We start from the raw sequence: 19,290 nt of genomic DNA, 5'->3' as shown, positions 1-19,290 counted from the left end.
AATATGCATCCTATTTCTGGTTCTGATGGTTTTTGTTTGCTTGTTTGTTTTTGGCATTAGGTCCTGAAAGTCAAGATGCTGATGGAGCTCTAGAGCAGACAGCAGAGGTTGCAATTTCTCCAGGAAGTTCAGGTATATAGAAGAGTCAGAGCCCAGAAGTGCAAAGTTGTATCTTTTTTAAAGATTTTACTTATTTATTTTTAGAGAAGGAAGGGAGGGAAAAAGAGAGAGAGAGAGAAACATCAATGTGCGGTTGCTGGGGGCCGTGGTCTGCAACCCAGGCATGTGCCCTGACTGAGAATCGAACTTGCGATGCTTTGGTTCGCAGCCCGCGCAAAGTTGTATCTTTTTAAACTACAGGAGCTTGCATTTTTTGAATTTGTTTGGAAGCATATAATTTGCTGATAACACCCCTGAATTTTTGGTTTCAACACTTTATTTAAAGATTCTTTAAAGCTACATGTCCTTCCTTTTCAGTCTTAACATTGGTGGCCATTACTGCCATCAAGTAAAGCCTGAATCACTTAAGCTAATGTTAGATGTCTTACATTCTAGCAAAATGAGCAAAAACTAAACTTATGGTCAAGACACTTTTCATTTATGGCGATGTGTGCAGAGTTGAATTGCAAGTTAGTACTTATCCAGGAAAAATCATGCTCTATAAATGAGTGTTGAATTTCATGGTCAAATCCTAAAAATACATTTAATCCTTTAAGTACTCTCTGGTATTACATAATTGCTGGTAGTTTATAGTAAAACTATACAATGTAGTGTTATTTTACAAAAAATACATAGATTATCTTTGTGATTTGGGGGGGTAAAGCAGGTTTTCTTAAACAAAAAACAAAAGCACAAATTTTATAGAGATCTATTATCTATATTCTACCTGCTTCCCTGGCACTCAGAGAACTAGTTTCATAGTAGTAGTATAATGGGGTACGGAGCATGGTTTCCCTGATAATAGGGGAAAACCTCCCCAATCCTGTCTTCAGGCAGGATTGCAAGCAGGGTGCACACAGGGATGAATGGGAAGTACAGTATTTAGGACACATTACATGACAAAATGCAAGTTAATAGCCATGCCTTCATGAAGGGAAAAAGGCTGCTGCCCAGGGAGAATTGTGTATATGACTATAAGAGTGTACAGTGACTCATGACATAGCTGGGGGGCAGGGGGAGCTTATATAGCACCCTCAAGAGAGGCAGGGGCAGATGACCCCCTGGATGTCCATGTGTTTATTGGGAACTTGTGCTCTGACTAAATATGGCAGCCAAAGGAGGTAAAAGATGTAGGGGAAGTGGCAAAAAGGGCAGACAATAACACATCATAGAAGGGGCCAGATATGAGATGACCCAGGAAGTTCCTGGCTGAGCATTTAAATGAGGGGCTGAAAGAGAAGTGGGAGTCTATCACAAGGTCTGGAGTGAGTGAGAGAGGAGATCCGCTGAGAGGTCTGGAGTAAAATAGGGAGAAGCCATGTGATCTGGAGTGAGAGGAGGTCTTTCTGCTTCTCTTTGTCTGCTTCTCTGAGACGAAGGCTTGCATGAGAGTAACTTGTTTTGGCCAATGATCTTAAGGTGCTGCAGATGGATATGGGGTCCAGGCTCTTGGTGGTCACAAACAAATTGATTTGGACTGACCACACAGATATTATAAAGCAAAACAATCAGGAAACTTAAGGAAAGTATACTTCCCAAGACATGGGAGCAAGCCATCTCTGACCAGGGAATGACATTCTTCTACTGAACAGACTTTATAGGGTTTTTACTTAATCTTCTACACATGCAGTTTCCCACAATCCTCCTTGATTGCCCACTCAGGGAGGGAACCACAATGCTAATTATTATCAGGTGTCACAAGGTGACTCGGAAATCAGGATGCTGACTGATGACAACTGCAGTGTCTCAGGATTACTTATTCTATCTCCTGCCTCAAAGGGACAGACAGCTGCTATAAGTTCAACGATGAGTTACAAGCCAACTTAATTGCAACCCTTTCAACAAAATTCCAGAAGGAAGATTTTTCTCTTTTTGTTAATGGCAAGAATAAGATTCTGCCATTCATTGAGATCATATGTACTATTCAAGTTTGGAGAACTTGTGACGATGGGGAGAAGATTGGGTTTTTGGAAATGTGGTTGGACAAAATGTGATGATTGGGCAGGATAAGCTAGTGTGTGGCTTTGTGGGCCAAACTGGGTTCTGTGGGGGAAGAAAATTGGGTGATGCATGTATGGTGCCAAACCCAGAATCTGCCATACAGGGCATGCTCTGTGGAGGATACTGTCTTTGCCATTATTAATCCACCTTGTCCAAGGTCAGTGTTTTTCATTCATACAAATTTTAGAAACTTCATATATCTATGCTCCTCCATACTGGCTGTCAGATATATAGAGCAGGTGGCCAGGACACAGAGGCAATGGTGAACATTTGGAGGTCCCCCACTGAATGGTGGGTTCTCAAAGAGCCTGCATCCTCTAGCTCACTGTGTGTATCTTCACCCCATGCTTCAGGGTGGACCTATCTCTACAGAGCTCTGAACAGCTGATTACTTTTCCACTAGGCTAATGTGGCCAAGGCCATGGCCCGGATCTTCCAGCAGGCCAATGAGCTGAGGCAGCGAGCACAGCTCTCATCTTGTCAGCTATCTAATCAAAAATTGCCGCTGCTTCAGAGGGCTGTGGACAATAGAGGGGCCCTTACTGCAAGATGTAGGGAAAGACACTGAGCCATGGTTCCATGACCTCTGGCAAGCTTCTCTGAGCTTCAGTTTCTTCATCCATAGAGTGGGAAGCAAAGGCCATGTATTATTTATCTGCTGTGTAACAAACCCTTCCAAAGTATTAATGGTTTAAAACAACATACATTATTCAGCTTATGTCTTTGGGGGCTGGCTTGGCTGTGTGTTTGCTTTGCATCTGTGGTCAGCTGGAAGGTTGTCTCATGGTTGGATGATCTAAGATGTCCTCATTTACATGTCTGGTGGTTGGTGGCTGCTGGCTGGAGGAATGAGGTGCTACTGGGCCATGAGATTCTCATAATCCAGCAGGATAGCCTGGGATATCTGACATGGTGGCTGGACTCTAAGTGTATCAAAAGAGAGCAACCTCTTCTACTTTTCAAGCTTCTGTATGTGTGTCATGTGTGCCAACATCCCAATGACCAGAGTAAGTCACATGGTCAAGGCTGGAATCAGTGTGGGAGGGCTAGATGGAGCAGAATAATTTAGGCATTTTTGCAATCTGCCACAATGTCCCTAGCAGAGATATTGGGAAGAGCAATGGGCAGTGACTAAGTAGTCATAAAGATAATAACAAACAGTTATTTACAAGGAATGGGGGCTCAAAGCATGATAAATGAACAATTCTCATATTTATAGATGAGGTTCTGAGAAATTCAATAACTTCTCCAGGGTCATACAGCCAATTAATGGAAGAGCTCAAATTTGCAACCAGAGCTCTCTAATTCCAAAGCTCCTGTTCACAGCTATCACCCCTTGCTGCCTTGCCAGCACATGTTACTCAGTTCTCTCATTAACAGGGACTAACTGAAGCTTTAATCTAGGTCAAAAGCCCCGTTTCTCCCTTCTGACCTTTCCCCTTATTGTTCTCAGAGAACTAGTCTCCAACCTAATTTTAAGAAGCCAGCTGTTCAGTTTCTCATCTGTATCATGGGGGTGGGGGCTTCCTGGCAGGCACAAACTAGAAACCATAGATTATTGGTTTAAAAAAATCACCCACCCACACCAGCAAAGACCTAGTGGAGAGTCTTGACTTCCATCATCACCAGGCTGTAATGAGGCACCTCAGCACCTTTCTGGTGGTTAAGCAGTTGGTGGTGGTGTCAGACAAGGCTGAGTGGGGAGTCGGAACATTGATCCCTGCCTAATACTGATGAAAGCAGGCTTCTACTCCCTGGTGTCAGTGGATATTGGGGAGAGCTTGGGTTTCCAGCCTCCACTCAGCAGTAAAGAGGTCTACCCTCTCTTCACTGGAGTGGTGTTGGAGGAGGCTCTCCCAGCACACAGGAGCAGTGAGGTCTTTTCCCTACCCATGGTATCAGTGATATCCCATGGAAGCACCAATGATGCACTCACACTGCTAGTAGCATAAAAGCCGGGGTGTCCAACCTGTGTCCCACAGGCTGTGTGAAGCCCAGGATGGCTGTGAACAGGGCCCAACACAAAATCATAAATTTACTTAAAACATTATAAGACTTTTTGTGTGTGTGATTACATGTCACATTGTATGTAATGTGTGGTCCAGGACAACTCTTCTTCTTCCAGTGTGGCCCAGAGATGCCAAAAAGTTGGACAGCCCTGGCATAAAAGTTCTGGCCCTCCCTTGACCCTGAGATTAAAAATCAAGAGAGACAAAACAGATGCAAAAGGAGTGGTGGGGAAAAAAACAAAGGGAGAGAGCTTGATGCAGCAAGGATCGAGGGAGTATACACTAACATAGAATAATGGATCCATGAAATGCTGCTGGAGTCTGGTTTATACAGGTCTCACTTCTCCAATACATGCTCAGAATAGATTTCTTTGCTTAATAGTTTCCCGCTGGGGAGAAGGGAGGGAATTTCAGGGGGAAGGGGGAACGGTTTGCAGGAATAAATATAAAGGACACGTGGACAAAAACAAGGGGGGGTGGAAATGGGATGGAGGTAGGGAGGTGGGAGGATGGGGGGGGTGGGCTGGGATGGGAGTAAAGGGCAGAAAACTGTACTTGAACAACAATTAAAATAAAAATAATTAATCTTCCAAACCTTAAAAAAAGGAAGCTTCCCACAGGGAGCTGGTATGTGAATCCTTATGCAAGCATGAAGCTCTTTGCTTTTTAGGTTCCCGTTTTTGCTTTCTGGTTCCTCCATGGACTGGTATCCACTGCATAGCTACAGAAAAGAGCTCTTTACTTTCAGGAAATCTTTGCTAGCACCGGGAGGTGTAGATAGGTCAGCGCATGCGCATGCCTGAGCTCTGCTTTCCAGAAACACTTTGCTTTCCTGGGTAGGTGTCTATCAGTGGGTGGGCAGAGTGGTGCTCTGCTTCTGAGGAACCCTTGGCTTTACCTGGCAGGTGTTGACCAGCGTATGCCCAAAACGGAGGTCTGATTTCCAGGACCCTTTGTTTACCTTGCCTGGCTACCCCACTCTCCACCCCCCGCAGGTGTCCACCAGCACCCGTGCAGAGAGGGGCTCTGCTTTCAGGGAATTTGTGCACTAGCAGAAGGGAGTTCTGCTTTGGGGAACTGTTTGTTTTAACTGGCCAGTGTCAACCCATGAATGGGGAGAGGGGAGCTCTTCTTTTCTGGAAACCTTAGCTTTTTTGGCCAAGTGTATACTAGAGCATACACAGAGCAGAGCTCTCAGGTAGTACCTGAAGAGAAACTTTAACCTTATGTAGGAGAGGCTCAAAGGGGGGGGGGAGGGAGTGAACAGCATTCTTACTTAAGAGAGGCTCAGGCTTTCTCAGTACTGGCCCCTGCCATTGAGGTGTCATTGGATCCCTGATGGTGGAGCTGTAACTGCATTCACCTCTCCATCACTAAGGAGAATCTCACCACTCAGGGGTTAATAAAGACTAAGTAGGGAACCTGAATGTCTGCAATGATCAGACAGTAATGAGGTAGGAACTTCACCACTTGGGCAGTGTCAGAATGTTCAGCTAAAACAGAGGGTTTAAATATGGCCCAGAGACTCCCACTTCATACTTCAAATGTCCAGTTTTCAATAAAAAATTATTCAGCATACCAAGAACCAGAAAGATCTCAAATGGACTGAAAAAATACAACCAATAGATGCCAATCTTGAGATGACAGAGGTGTTGAAAATATCAGACAAAGGTTTTAAGGCAGCCATATTAAACATGCTCAAACAAGCAATTAAGAACATGCTTGAAACAAATGAGAGGCTGATGGGTGTAGCTATAAAAAGGTAACATGAGGGATCCTTGTAGTGATGGATCTGTTCTGTAGCTCGACTGTATTAATGTCAGTATCTCCTACTACAGTTTTGCAAGATGTTACCACTGGGGAAATCTGGGTGCAGGATATGGATTTCTTTGTATTGTTCCTTTTTTATTACTCGTTAAAATAGATTTTATTTACTTATTTGAGAGGGGAGGGAGGGAGAAAAAGATGAGAAGCATAGATGTGTGAGAGAAACATTTATTAATTGGCCCCCTTTTGCATCTTGACCAAGGACTGAACCTGCAACTCAACCATGTCCCCCAAACCAGAATCCTTTGCTTTGCCAAAGGGCCCCCAACACAGTCAGGGTTGTTATTTATTTATCAATAAGCTTAAATCTTGGAGGGGTACAGCGTTACATGGATTCTGTGTTCAACGGCCTTAGCAGAAAGGTTGTTTTGGAATTTAGCACGAATCATGCTACTGTTTCCATGAGCACGAGTTACCTTTCCCAGATTACTCTGGTTTTGTTTGGTTTACCAGCAGGAGTCACTGTGCTGTTCTTTGCTTTGTACACATAAGCACATCTCTTGCCTCGATAGAATTCAGTTTCATCTCAAGCATAAACACCTTCTCTTTTAAGAAGAGCTGTGTGCTCCCTCTGGTTTTGAAGACCCCGTTTATAGCCAGGAAAAATGGCCTTGGACCACAGCCTTCCAGACATATTTGTTGTTGCAGAAGTCCTGATTCTGGCAGGCTCCACAGGCTTCAAGATGGCAAAAAAGAAAAGTCTGTATTGTTTCTGCATGCAAACCTACAACTATCTCAAAATTAAAAGTTTTGCTTTTAAAAAAATGAGGTATCCCATCTGTAGCAGGATCAATCATTTAGTATTTTTTCAGCCCCCTCTTTTCCATAAAGAAGCAACTCAGTGCAAAGAGAATTAAGATATAGAAATATGAGGTTAATATTCTTTGAATTTTGTCCTGTATTAATACTCAACTAGGGTTTCTGCCTACTCATATTACTGAAGGGGCTTCCATTCTCATTTATTTTATATTATTGTTGTTATTTTTATTTTTTAATGCTTCCAAAGCACTAATTCACTGAGCTTCCAAATTTCAGGATTGTTGAGAGAATTCCAGGTGGTGGTGTATGTAAAGCACACAGCATAGTACCAGGCATATATAAGCAGTGCATTATGTAAGTAGTAATTTGTTACTAATAATTTATTTCTAAAGAATCAGCCTACTTGCTTCCCATCTTGATCTCGAGCCCAACTTTACTTCTCCACAAACCACTTGGAGCCCACTACTATCAATGCCCATGTTTAATAAAGAACAAAAATCATAATAATAGTGAATGCTATTTTAGTACATCATCATATGCCTAGTACTGGCTAAGCACTTCAGCTTCTTTATCTCATTTACATGAAGTGACTAACAAAGTCTCCCTGGGGAAAGGGTGCTGGGTTCCTGCTTGGTCATCGCCTTCCTCCTTGGCACTTGTACATCCTTCAGTGTGACACAGTGGGGCACCAGGGGAATGGGGCCTGGTGTGGGAATGGGGCTTCCTTTCTGGATGTAGGAGCTGCAGCCCTCAGCCCTGGTAGGGCTGGAAGCTGAGAAAGGAAACATATTTTCATTTGTCTTTGCTGTATGTATAAGCACTGGAGTGGAATTGCTGGGTCACATGGTAACTGTTTCATTATTTGAGTGCTTACTGCCAGAGAAAGTGGCTACATCACTTTCATTTGTATTCTAGTCAGTATATGAGGTTCCCAGTTTCTCCACATCCTTGCCAAGACAGTTACCTGTCTTATGGATTATAGTCATCCTAAATAACGTGAAGTGCTTTTGATTGTGGTTTTGATTTGTTTCTTCCATGATAACTAATGATGGTTGACATCTTTTTATGGGCTTGATGGTGATTTCTTTATTTCCTTTGTACAATTGTCTGCTTAGCTCATTTGCCCATTGAATTTTATTGTAATAATTCTTTTTATATTCTAGGTATAAGTTTCTTGTCAGATATATAATTTGTCAAATTTTCTCTATATTGCTCTCTTTTTCATTTTTTTGATAACATCCTTTGAGTGACAAAAAAATAATTTTTATGATTTCTAACAGGCATATCAGAGTCTTACTAGTCAGAAATTAGACTTTATGTCACATCCTCATCAATATTTTGATTCTGTGAATTAAAATCCAAATAGGAAAGGGATATGGAAAGATCATAATTAGTACCTATTAAGGTGTGCTATAGATGAAGAAGAGTTCATCGGAGATCAGTGTCATTCTGCCATTTACAGCCTCTAGTGGTCTCCCACCCCTGTGTCTATGGTTCAAGTTCAGTCTTCTCAATGTGACTATGGGTTGAGGCATCTCTGATTTCATCCTGCCTTCTTTCTCACTACTTCCCTTGTATTTCCATCCCCACTGCCACTCCCTGAAATATCGCAGCTTCTTATAACGTGCTTACAAGAAGTGTAATGTTCTCAGATCTTCTTGTAATGTGCTTACTATTCCACCCCCTTCCCACTTGCTGCATCCCACTTGTCTTTTTGGATCCTCTATGAAATCTTACACTTTCTCACGCTGCCATCCCTGCTTCATACATTTCCTGCCATTGTCCCAGACATTGTCCCTGCCATCATGCATCATACATTCATCACAACTGTCTGCTACAAGGAACTGGATCTGAACTTGAGTTTACAGTCCTTAAGGCTCCTTATTGAAGGCAAAATTTGCAGAATTCACAAAACAATCAGGCCAGATTCTCTTGCTCTCTACTTGGTCCTCATTGCCTACAGGGTATTTGCTGAATGAATGATTATTGAAGTTAACTGAAAAATCCCAAGGTCAGTGGGTTTCTCTGATTCTTATTTGTTGTCTGTGTTAGAATACCATGAATGTTAGGGTGGCCAGTGACATGGGCCACAAAGAGAAGACAGTGCAGAGAATAAAGTTTTTATTCACTCTCCAAGAGAGGACAGGGGCTTAGCATAGAGAGATACACCAGCAGCAAAATATAGGGGCTTCAGGTTTTTCTTAGGTAATCAGGGTGGTTGTAGAGCAGGATGTTTCCATTGGTCTTACATAGGCTGAAGCTTGTTTTGATGTTATCTTTGGGTGCAGGGTCCAGGTGTTGTGGTCAGGCACATATAGTTTGTAAGTTCTTGGAACCTTTGTGCCTTCGGGGCACTTCCAGAAATTTTCTAGTCCTGAAGACAGAGGTTCATAAAGCAAAAGTCAATCAAGTTAGCCCTGGAAAAGAGGGCCTAAAAAGGGGGATTTTGTCCTGTTAATGAATGGCAGCAGTAATTCTCCTCTGTCTTTATAGCCTACAAGTCCAGCTCTTACCCAAAACTGCTCAGGTTGTAACATGTCTGAAATATTTTCCTGAGGGCAGAAACTTCTTGTTCAAGTTCATTCCCCCTAATGAACAAAAATGACTTTCTGCAGCCTTTCCAGCAGAACTGATGGTGAGGAGACATAATTAGTTTGGTACATTCGGCCACATGGAATGCAACTGGCCAACCTTGATGGTATTGTGTCATCAGTGCTAAAACCACTCCTCATACTCCATTAGCTGGACCACAGGGAACTTTAAATAGTTAGGCCTTGCTTCCCACATCACTGCTTATACTAGTCAGTGCTTTATACACTTGATCCACAGACACATACACCTGAGATTTATGCAGAAAAACAAGAACAAAATTTTACTACAAACTATAGACAAGACAAAAAGGTTCAGGGAGGTAAAAAACAAGAGGAAAAAAGTCAACTGTAGATGGAGGGGGCTGGGGGGTCCCAACTGCTCCAGGCTGAAAGGGAACTGGCCAAGCATCTCTATCTATTGTGTTGAGGCCTCTGACCACTGGGATTGGACAATAGCATCATACCAACCAGCTTTGGGGAGAACAGCAGGACAGGGCTGCAACTGGGATGTATCTCTGGGTACCTGGTTTGTTTCTAGGTGGCAGAGGTCAGGGCTAGAATTCTGTCACACATGTAAATAGGGTCCAAATGCTGTCCAGCCTGGAAGGAAGGTAGACACTGGCTTTTTCTGGAGGAAGCATTTGCCTGTTAGCCCCCAAAGTAGTGGATCCCAACCTGGAGAAAAAGACTAGGTTGATGGCCCAAAGGTTTTCTGTTCAACCAAGTCCTAGAGAAGTGATGGGGGAACCCTAGTGGCAACGTTCTCTATCACTACCACTGCAGAAGCAGAGGCAGGGTAGCTGGGGGTGGAGGCCTGGACAAAAGCCCCACTAAAGGCTGTCTTGCTGGCAGTGGTGCTGGGCCCTCGACTGGAAGTAAGAGAGCTCTGCTTGGGCACACCCTCAAAGATGAGACATCAGGTGGGTGCAGTAGTGTGTCCAAACACATGGGTGTTCTTAGTGCTGGGGCCTCTAATCACCATTGGGGTGTTCTGGCAAGGGGGGCTACATGCATTCTGGCTCAAGTGTTTCTCATGGAAGTGATTGATGCTGTAAATCCCATTTGTTTCCACTGTACTGCTGAGGTCTCCAATGGTGCAGCTAAGATCTGGTGTAGTGGCTCTGCTCCCAAAGTTCACAGGTGCTGCTGAAACCCCCAAACTGAAGTGGAGGGAGTTTGTGTTGTCTAATGTTGAGCAGTGATGCCATCTGATGGCTCAGCATTGGTCATAGCACTGTGTTTCTCAGATGCTGCTAGTGCACCTGGCAGAACAAAGCTGTGCTTTTTTGCTTTTTTTCTTTTTCCTTCTTCTCGGCAGGAAATAGCCCATGGTGAGCCATGAAGAATAAGCTTAAATAAGCCTTGGCTGGTGCAGCTCAGTAGATTGAGCTCCAGACTGCAAACCAAAGGGCCATTGGTTTGATTCCCAGTCAGGGCACATGTCTGGTTTTCATGTCCCGGTCCTCAGTAGGGGTTGCACAAGAGGCAACCACACATGGACTTTCATTTCCTCCTCTCCCTCCATTCCCCTCTCTCTAAAAATAAATAAATAAAATCTTTAAAAAAAAGAATATGCTTAAATCAGTTCAAGCAGAGATGGCTACAGAGCTGACCTCCAAAGGATCTCAAACTTCATTATAATCTAGTCTCTATGTTACGTGACTCACCCGCCAGTGCTATGACCAGTAACAATCACCATGCCAATGACCAGAAGGGATCATAAAATGACAGAAAAGATGTGCAACCCTGATTCTGGAGAAAACCACCACTACTTTCCTGGAAAGATCATTAAGATTTCTCCTCTTTATTAGCCTAGAACACTCCTCCATTTCTCACATCCTATAGATCTCAAGCAAAAGGAGAAGATAGTTTGGCTTGTGTGTCTTCCACCCCCGACCCTATTCCAATTCCCTCTATTCTCCTCTCCCATTTCTTCAGAACTGAGGCAATATCTATCCCCAGGGTTTTCAACTGTCAGTTACAACTGTGTTTCCCACCTCAAGAACCCCACGCCTGACTCCATCACAGGCCTCACATCCATAGGGACCAGCCTAGGCAACCTTACCTCAGCTAATGCGCATGCAAATTTTGTGACTGGCATCAGAATGATAGGCTTTGCCATTGTCTCATCAGTTGGGTCATGATTTAACTTAGGGAAAGATCTACAACCTCCTTTTGGCAAGCAGTGGTAGTATCCGTATCCCTGCCCACCAACACTCCATTCTTTTTTCTTTTTTAAAGATTTTATTTATTTATTTTTAGAGATAGGGAAAGGGAGGGAAAAAAAGAGGGAGAGAAACATCCATGCACGAGAGACACATTGATCAGCTGTCTCCTGCATGCCCCGCACTGGGAACCCAGCCCACAACCCAAGCACAGGCCCTGACTGGGAACCAAACCAGTGACCTTTTGGTTTGTAGGCTAGCACTCAATACACTGAGCCACACCAGTCAGGGCTATGCTCCAATTCTTTAGGAAGCTAGAAGCAGATCTGAAACCCCAATTCTAGGTTATAAGTAACCAGGCCTTGATTCCAGCAGACTTCCTGCTAGAGTGCATCCTCCAAAACTGGAAGTCATTCAGGTACCACCTCCCTTGACAAAGACAAACAAACAAACAACAACAAAAAACCCCCACCAGATTAAAGAGGAAGCAGTGGTTGAAAAACCAAATGTTCCTTAGTAAAACAGGAGAATAACAGAAAAATAGTCCTAAACTATGCATACTGAGTATCTTTCCTAAGACATGTAGGAAAAAGAAAGAAAAGATAAGATTTGGAGAAGATTCAAAATGGTGGAGGAGTAAGTTGAAGCTACACTAACCACCTTCCAGGGCCAGTCTGGAATTACAACTAAATTATAGAAAAATAATCCTGAATAACCAACTAAACACTAGCTGGAGAGAAGCCATATAACCAAGGACAGACAGAAGAAACCGCTTCACCACAACAAGACTGGTAGGGAGTGTGGAGAAGGCATGAGAGGGCTGGCTGGGCTCCCATGGGTGGCAGCTAAAGTTCCAGAGGGATATTTCAATGGCTGGGGGATAACCTTGAAAAGTGTGGAATCTAAACCTTAAGCTGGGCTCACCAGCCTACAGTACCAGAGAGAGAAAAGAACCCACATAACATCCATCTGTGAAAAGCAACAGGGTTTCTGTTTGCCAGGGAGAGATGGCTGGAGACACAAAGAGCTTCTTAAAGGGCCAATACACAAAATTTCATTTGTAGCCATTTATCCTGAGCTCTGGCAGAGGGAGCACAGCCAGAAAGGAGTGCATGAAATATTCAAGATAATGAAAAGCAAGGACCTACAACAAAAGCTACTTTACCCAGAAAGGCTATCATTGAAAATCAACAGAGAAATAAGGAGCATCCATACAAGAAAAACCTAAAGGAATTTATCAACACCAAAGCAGTATTGCAAGAAATATAAAGGGCTTGGAAGAAGAAGAGGAAGAAGAAGAAGAAGAAGAAGAAGAAGAAGAAGAAGAAGAAGAAGAAGAAGAAGAAGAAGAAGAAGGAGAAGGAGAAGGAGAAGGAGAAGGAGAAGGAGAAGGAGAAGGAGAAGGAGAAGGAGAAGAAGAAAAAGAAGAAGGAGGAGGAGGAAGAGGAGGAGGAGAATGAGGAGGAGGAGGAGAAGGAGAATGAGGAGGTGGAGAAGGAGAATGAGGAGGAGGAGAAGGAGAATGAGGAGGAGGAGAAGGAGAATGAGGAGGGGGAGGAGGAGAAGAAGAAGAAGAAGGGGAGGAGGAAGGAAGGGGAAGGGGAGGGGGAGGAGGAGGAGAAGGGGAAAGGAGGAGAAGGTGGGGAGGAGGGGAAAGGAGGAGGGGGAAGGAGGAGGAGGAGAGTCAAGGATTTTAATATCCCATTGATTTCAATGGTTAGATTTTCCAGAGAGGAAATCAAGGAGACAGTGGCTTTAAACAACACACTAGATCAAATGGATTTAATTGATATCTTCAGAGTGTTTCACCGCAAAGCAGCAGCATATACATACTATTCTTCTCTCTCTTTCTCTTTTTAATTATATTTTATTGATTATGCTATTACAGTTGTCCCAATTTTTCCCCCTTTGCTCCCATCTACCCAGTACCTCCTACTCCCTCAGGCAATCCCCACACAATTGTTCATGTCCAAGGGTCATGCATATAAGTCTTTGGCTCCATTTCCTATACTGTGCTTTATATCACCATGGCTATTCTGTAACTACCTATTCGTACTTTTTAGTCCCCTCACCTCCTCACATTCCCCCACACCCCTTACCATCAGGCAGCCATCAAAACACTCTCTGTATATATGATTTTTGTCTCTGGTCTTCTTATTTGCTTAGTTTGTTTTTTAGATTCTATTCTTGATGGATATTTATTTATTGACATTTTATTGTTCATAGTTTTGATGTTCTTTTCTTAAATAAGTCCCTTTAACATTTCATAAAATAATGGTTTGGTGATGATGAAACCCTTTAGTTTTTTTCTTGTCTGGGAAGCTCTTTATCTGCCTTTCAATTCTAAGTGTTCTCTGCTGGGTAGAGCAATCTTGGCTGTTGGTCCCTGCTTTTCATGACTGTGAATATTTCTTTCCAACCCCCTCTAGCCTGCAAAGTTTCTTTGAGAAATTAGCTGACAGTCTTATGGGAAACACCCTGCAAGTAACTAACTGCTTTTATCTTGCTACTTTTAAGATTCTCTCTTTATCTTTAACTTTTAGCATTTTAATTATGATGTGTCTTGGAGTAGACCTCATTGCATACGTCTTGTTTGGGACTCTCTGTGCTTCCTGGACTTGCATGTTTATTTCTTTCACCAAATTAGGTAAGTTTTCTTTCATTATTTTTTCAAATAGTTTTCCAATTACTTGCTCTTTTTCTTTTCATTTTGTACCCTTATGATGTGAATGTTGGAATGCTTGAAGTTGCCCCAAAGTCTGCTTACACTATCCTCATTTTTTTATTCATTTTTCTTCTTGTTGTTCTGTTTGGTTGTTTTTTGCTTCCTTATGTTCCAAAATATTGATTTGATGTTCAGCTTTATCCACTCTGTAGATGTTTCTGTGTAAATTGTCCTTTATTTAAATTAGTATATTCTTCATTTTATTTTTTCATATATTTCATTGATTATGCTATTACAGTTGTCCCATATTCCCCCCTTCACTCCCCTTCACACTGCACACCCCCTCCCCCCACACTCCCCCCTTTAGTTCATGTCCATGGGTCATACATATAAGTTCTTTGGCTTCTATATTTCCTATATTATTCTTACTCTACTCCTTTCTACTTTCTACCTACCATCTATGCAACTTATTCTCTGTACCTTTAGCCCCTCTCTCCCCATCCCACTCCCCTGTTGCTAACCCTTCATGTGATCTCCATTTCTGTGCTTCTGTTCCTGTTCTAGTTGTTTGCTTAGTTTGCTTTTCTTTCTTGTTCTGGATGTGGCTGTTAATGATTGTGAGCTTGCTGTCATTTTACTGTAGATTTTTTATCTTGTTTTTCTTACATAAGTCCCTTTAACATTTCATAAAATAAGGGCTTGGTGATGATGAACTCCTTTAACTTGACCTTGTCTGAGAAGCACTTTATCTGTCCTTCCATTCTAAATGAAAGCTTTGCTGGATAGAGCAATCTTGGATGTAGGTCCTTGCCTTTCATGACTTGGAATACTTCTTTCCAGCCCCTTCTTGCCTGCAAGGTCTCTTTTGAGAAACCAGCTAACTCTTATAGGAATTCTTTTGTAGGTAACCATCTCCTTTTCTCTTCCTGCTTTTAGAATTCTCTCCTTCATTTTTATCTTAGCTAATGTAATTATGATGTGCCTTGGTGTGTTTCTTCTTGGGTCCAACTTCTCTGGGACTCTCTGAGCATCCTGGACTTCCTGAAAGTCTATTTCCCTTGCCAGATTGGGGAAGTTCTCCTTTATTATTTGTTCAAATAACTTTTCCACTTGTTGCTCTCCCTCTTCTCCTTCTGATAGCCCTATAATTTGGATGTTGGAATGTTTAAAGATGTCCTGGAGGTTCCTAAGCCTCTCTTCATTTTTTTTTGAATTCTTGTTTTTTTATTCTTTTCTGGTTGGATGTTTCCTTCTTCCTTCTGGTCCACTGCATTGATTTGACTTCCAGTTTCCTTCCTATCACTATTGGTTCCCTGTACAGTTTCCTTTATTTCACTTAGCATAGCCTTCATTTTTTCATCAAATTTGTGCCAAATTCAACCAATTCTGTGAGCATCCTGATTACCAGTGCTTTGAACTGTGCATCTGATGGGTTGGCTATCTCTTCATCACTTAGTTGTATTTTTTTTTCTGGAGCTTTGATCTGTTCTTTCATTTGGGCCATTTTTTTCATCTCTTCTCACTTGTTACATAGTGAGGGACAGAGCCTTAGGTATTCACCAGGGCGGGGCAACCCACCCCCCTGCTTCCTGATGCTATTTGTGGGGGTGGGGTCAGAGAGGGAACAATGGTGCTTGCTCTGCTCTTCGCAGGATTTCAGTCACCTCACCCACTTCCCACAAGCAAAGTGGGCCCTTCTAGTGCTCATTCCCAGGTGGATGGGTTTGTGTACATTCTAGGACCCAATGGGTCTCTCCAATGAATTCTCCTGTGAGGCTGGGAGGTTCTCCTGCTGCCTCAGCCCCCCACAGGTGTTTTCAATCAGTGGTTTGATGCTTTATTTCCCTGTGCTGGGGCCTTGGGTTGCACAGTCTGTCTTGCTGCATGGGTGTTCCTCCCAATTTATCTGCTCGAATGTGGGACTGCCCAGTCCACAATCCGCTGCCTCACCTGATCCACCAACTGCTGCTTTGCTGGTCAACTACAGCCTTGCATGCCCTGCTCCACTATCTGCCACCTCACTGGGTCCTCCAGCCACTGTCTTGCCTCAAATCCTCTCTGCCTGGCTGCCTGTCTCCACCCCTCCTACAGTCTGGGTGAATATGTCTTCTTTAACTCCTTGGTTGTTGGACTTCCATACAGTTCAATTTTCTGTCAGTTCTGGTTGTTTTTTGTTTTCAAATTGATGTTGTCCTTATTTGGTTGTGCGAGGAGGCACAGTGTGTCTACCTACACCTCCATCTTGGCTGGAAGTCCCCATATTCTTTGTTTTTGACTCATTTTTTTTATGCTGTTGAGGTCCTCACTAAGTTCCTTGAGCATCTTTATAGCCAGTGTTTTGAATTGTGCATGTAATAGATTGCTTACCTCTGTTTTGTTTAGTTCTTTTTCTGCAGTTTTGATCTGTTCTTTCATTTGGGCCATATTCTATACCTCCTCATTTTGACAGCCTTCCTGTGTTCGTTTCTATGTATTAGGTGGAGCTGCTATGATTCCCTGTCTTGATACTGTGGCCTAATGTAATAGGTGTCCAGAAGGGTCCAGTGGCACAGCCTCCTCTACCATCCAAGCTGAGTACTCGATGTGCACCCTTTATGTGGACTGAGTACACCCTCCACTTGTAGTTGAGTCTTGATTGTTTTGTCTGGCCATTGGGAATGATTTAACCAGACCAGTCAGCTGCAAGGACTATCTGTGTCCACTGACCACCAGCCATCACTTTCTGTGGAAGATCAGCTGTGCAGGGGCAGTGTGGCAGTGCTAGATGTGGCCTGTAGCAGTGCACTGGGTGTACAGGCTCTGAGGTTTCCTTGGTGGTGCAGGCCAATATCAGCCCCCATCTGTGTTTTGCCCAGAGCCACCCTGCCTAGGCTATAAAACAATCTGAGATGGTTGTCACTTGTGCTGGAATTGGAGATTCCCAGGTGAAGAAAAGCTGTGTATCTAGGCTGGCTGTTGCTAGTTCTGGGCCTGGGACCACTTATCAAGAGGAAGGTGGAGGCTCACTGAAGCTGTCTGTTGCTTGTTTCTTAGTATTTAAGAGTTTGTGAAGCATGAGCCAAGACAAACCATTTATATGGAACAGTCTCTTTTAATAGCTTGGGTAGGCCCATAAGTTGGGTGGGATGGAGTCTGAGGGTATCTCAAGGGCTAGCAAATAGTGTTAGCCAGGTTGATGGAGTCTCAGATATGGCACCTGCTTGCCAGCTCTGTGGCTCTATGGGCAGAAGGCTCAGAAATGGGACAATGGCCTCTGCCTGCCGCTTTGTCTGGGAGAAAGTTGTCTCCCAGCTCTTGCCTTGATGCCAGACACTTCAGTTCCTCCCTGTATTCCACTAGTGCCTTTCAAGCTATGACCCCAGTGCTGAAGCTTAGAGGGAGTGAGTCTGAGTGGGTGAGTCTGTGTGTGGGTTCTTTAAGTGGAAGTGCTTGGGACTCCAGAATTTTCTTCTACCAACTCAGTACCTCCTGGTTTTTTAGCCAGTAGTATGGGGTCTTATTTTCCTGGCTCCAGATTGGGGCTGGGGGACCTGGTGTGGGACTGGGACTCCTCACTCCCAAAAATCTCTCTCCCAAATTTTTATGTACCACACGTGGATGTGTGACCAGTCTGTTCTGCATCTCTGACCCTCCTACATCCATCTGGCCCAGCCTGAATGTATGTGGTTTATTTAATTCCATTATTGTCAGACTTGTGTTCAACTCAATATCTGACAGTTAAGAGTGATGATTGGGACTTCCGGCAAAGTGGAGGCATAGGTGGACACACCATACCTCCACACAGAGCCAAGATCGGAATGGGAACAATTTGGGGGCAGAATGGCACCCAGAACTGACCGAGAATTTGTCTGAATGGAGGTTGGACAACCAGGAGGTTGGGGTGGACCCGTTCGTCCAGACTGGTAGGAGGGGTGGAGAGGAGCACCCGGGCGTGGGTCGTGGCATGCAGAGAGCAGGGTGAATTGGGCACATGGGGCAACTGGGAGCGCGTAAGGCATCTGGGGCGTGCAGGATCACAGCGGGTGGACCCTGAGTACACAAGTGGCGGCTGGCGAACCCACTGAGGCAGTGATTGTGGACCAGGGCAGGGCGTGCAACCCAGGATCCCAGAGAAGGGACTGAGGTCCCAGGAGAATGGAGCTACCATGATTGTTCCCTCCTGCCCCCGCCCCCAAATACAACATCACAATCTAGCAACTGGGGTGCCCAGCCCTGGTGAACACCTAAGGCTCTGCCCCTCACCATAACAGGAGTGACCAGACCAAGAAAAGAGAGAGAGAGAAAGAGAGAGAGAGATGTCTCAAACAGAAGAACAGATCAATGCCCCAGGACACATCCTTTTGAGCGACCAAGAGATAGCCAATCTATCAGATGCACAATTGAAAACACTGGTGATCAGGAAGCTCACAGAATTGGTTGATTTTGGGCGCAAATTAGATGAAAAAATGCAGGTCACCATAAAAGAGATGAAGGAAGATGCATAGAGAACCAATAGTGATGGGAAGGAAACTGAGACTCAAAACAATAGAGAGGACCAGAAGGAAGAAAAAAACAACCAAACAGGAAAGAATGCAGAAATAAGAATTAAAAAACAAAAACAAAAATGGGGAGAAGCTTAGGAACCTCTAGGACATCTTTAAACATTCCAACATCCAAATTATAGGGGTACCAGAAGGGGAAGAGGAAAAGCAACAGATTGGACACATATTTGAACAAATAATAAAGGAGAACTTCCCCATTCTGGCAAAGGAAATAGACTTCCAGGAGATCCAGGAAGCTCAGAGAGCCCCAGAGAATTTGGACCCAAGAAGAAACACACCAAGGCACATCATAATTACATTACCCAAGGTAAAAATGAAGGAAAGAATCCTAGAAGCAGCAAGAGATAAGGGGACAGTCACCTACAAAGGAGTTCCCATCAGACCTTCAGCTGATTTCTCAAAAGAGACCTTGCAGGCAAGAAGGGGCTGGAAAAAAGTATTCCAAGTCATGAAAAACAAGGACCTATATCCCAGATTACTCTATCCAGCAAAGCTTTCATTTAGAATGGAAGGGCAGATAAAGTGCTTCTCAGATAAGGTCAAGTTAAAGAAGTTCATCATCACTAAGCCCTT

At 43.6% G+C, this 19,290-nt stretch overlaps 1 pseudogene; it reads right to left on the bottom strand.

Annotated features, from left to right (window-relative positions):
* Window positions 1–6,298: 6,298 nt before the first annotated feature.
* LOC123819539 lies at window positions 6,299–6,630 on the bottom strand (annotated as a pseudogene).
* Window positions 6,631–19,290: the final 12,660 nt, after the last annotated feature.

The sequence above is a fragment of the Phyllostomus hastatus genome, unplaced genomic scaffold (genome assembly GCF_019186645.2).
Source record: "Phyllostomus hastatus isolate PE091 unplaced genomic scaffold, TTU_PhHast_1.1 phas_contig_113, whole genome shotgun sequence".
In the NCBI taxonomy this organism is placed as follows: domain Eukaryota; kingdom Metazoa; phylum Chordata; class Mammalia; order Chiroptera; family Phyllostomidae; genus Phyllostomus; species Phyllostomus hastatus.
Note: the sequence above shows the minus strand (reverse complement) of the source record. Positions and strands in the feature narration are given on the sequence as shown.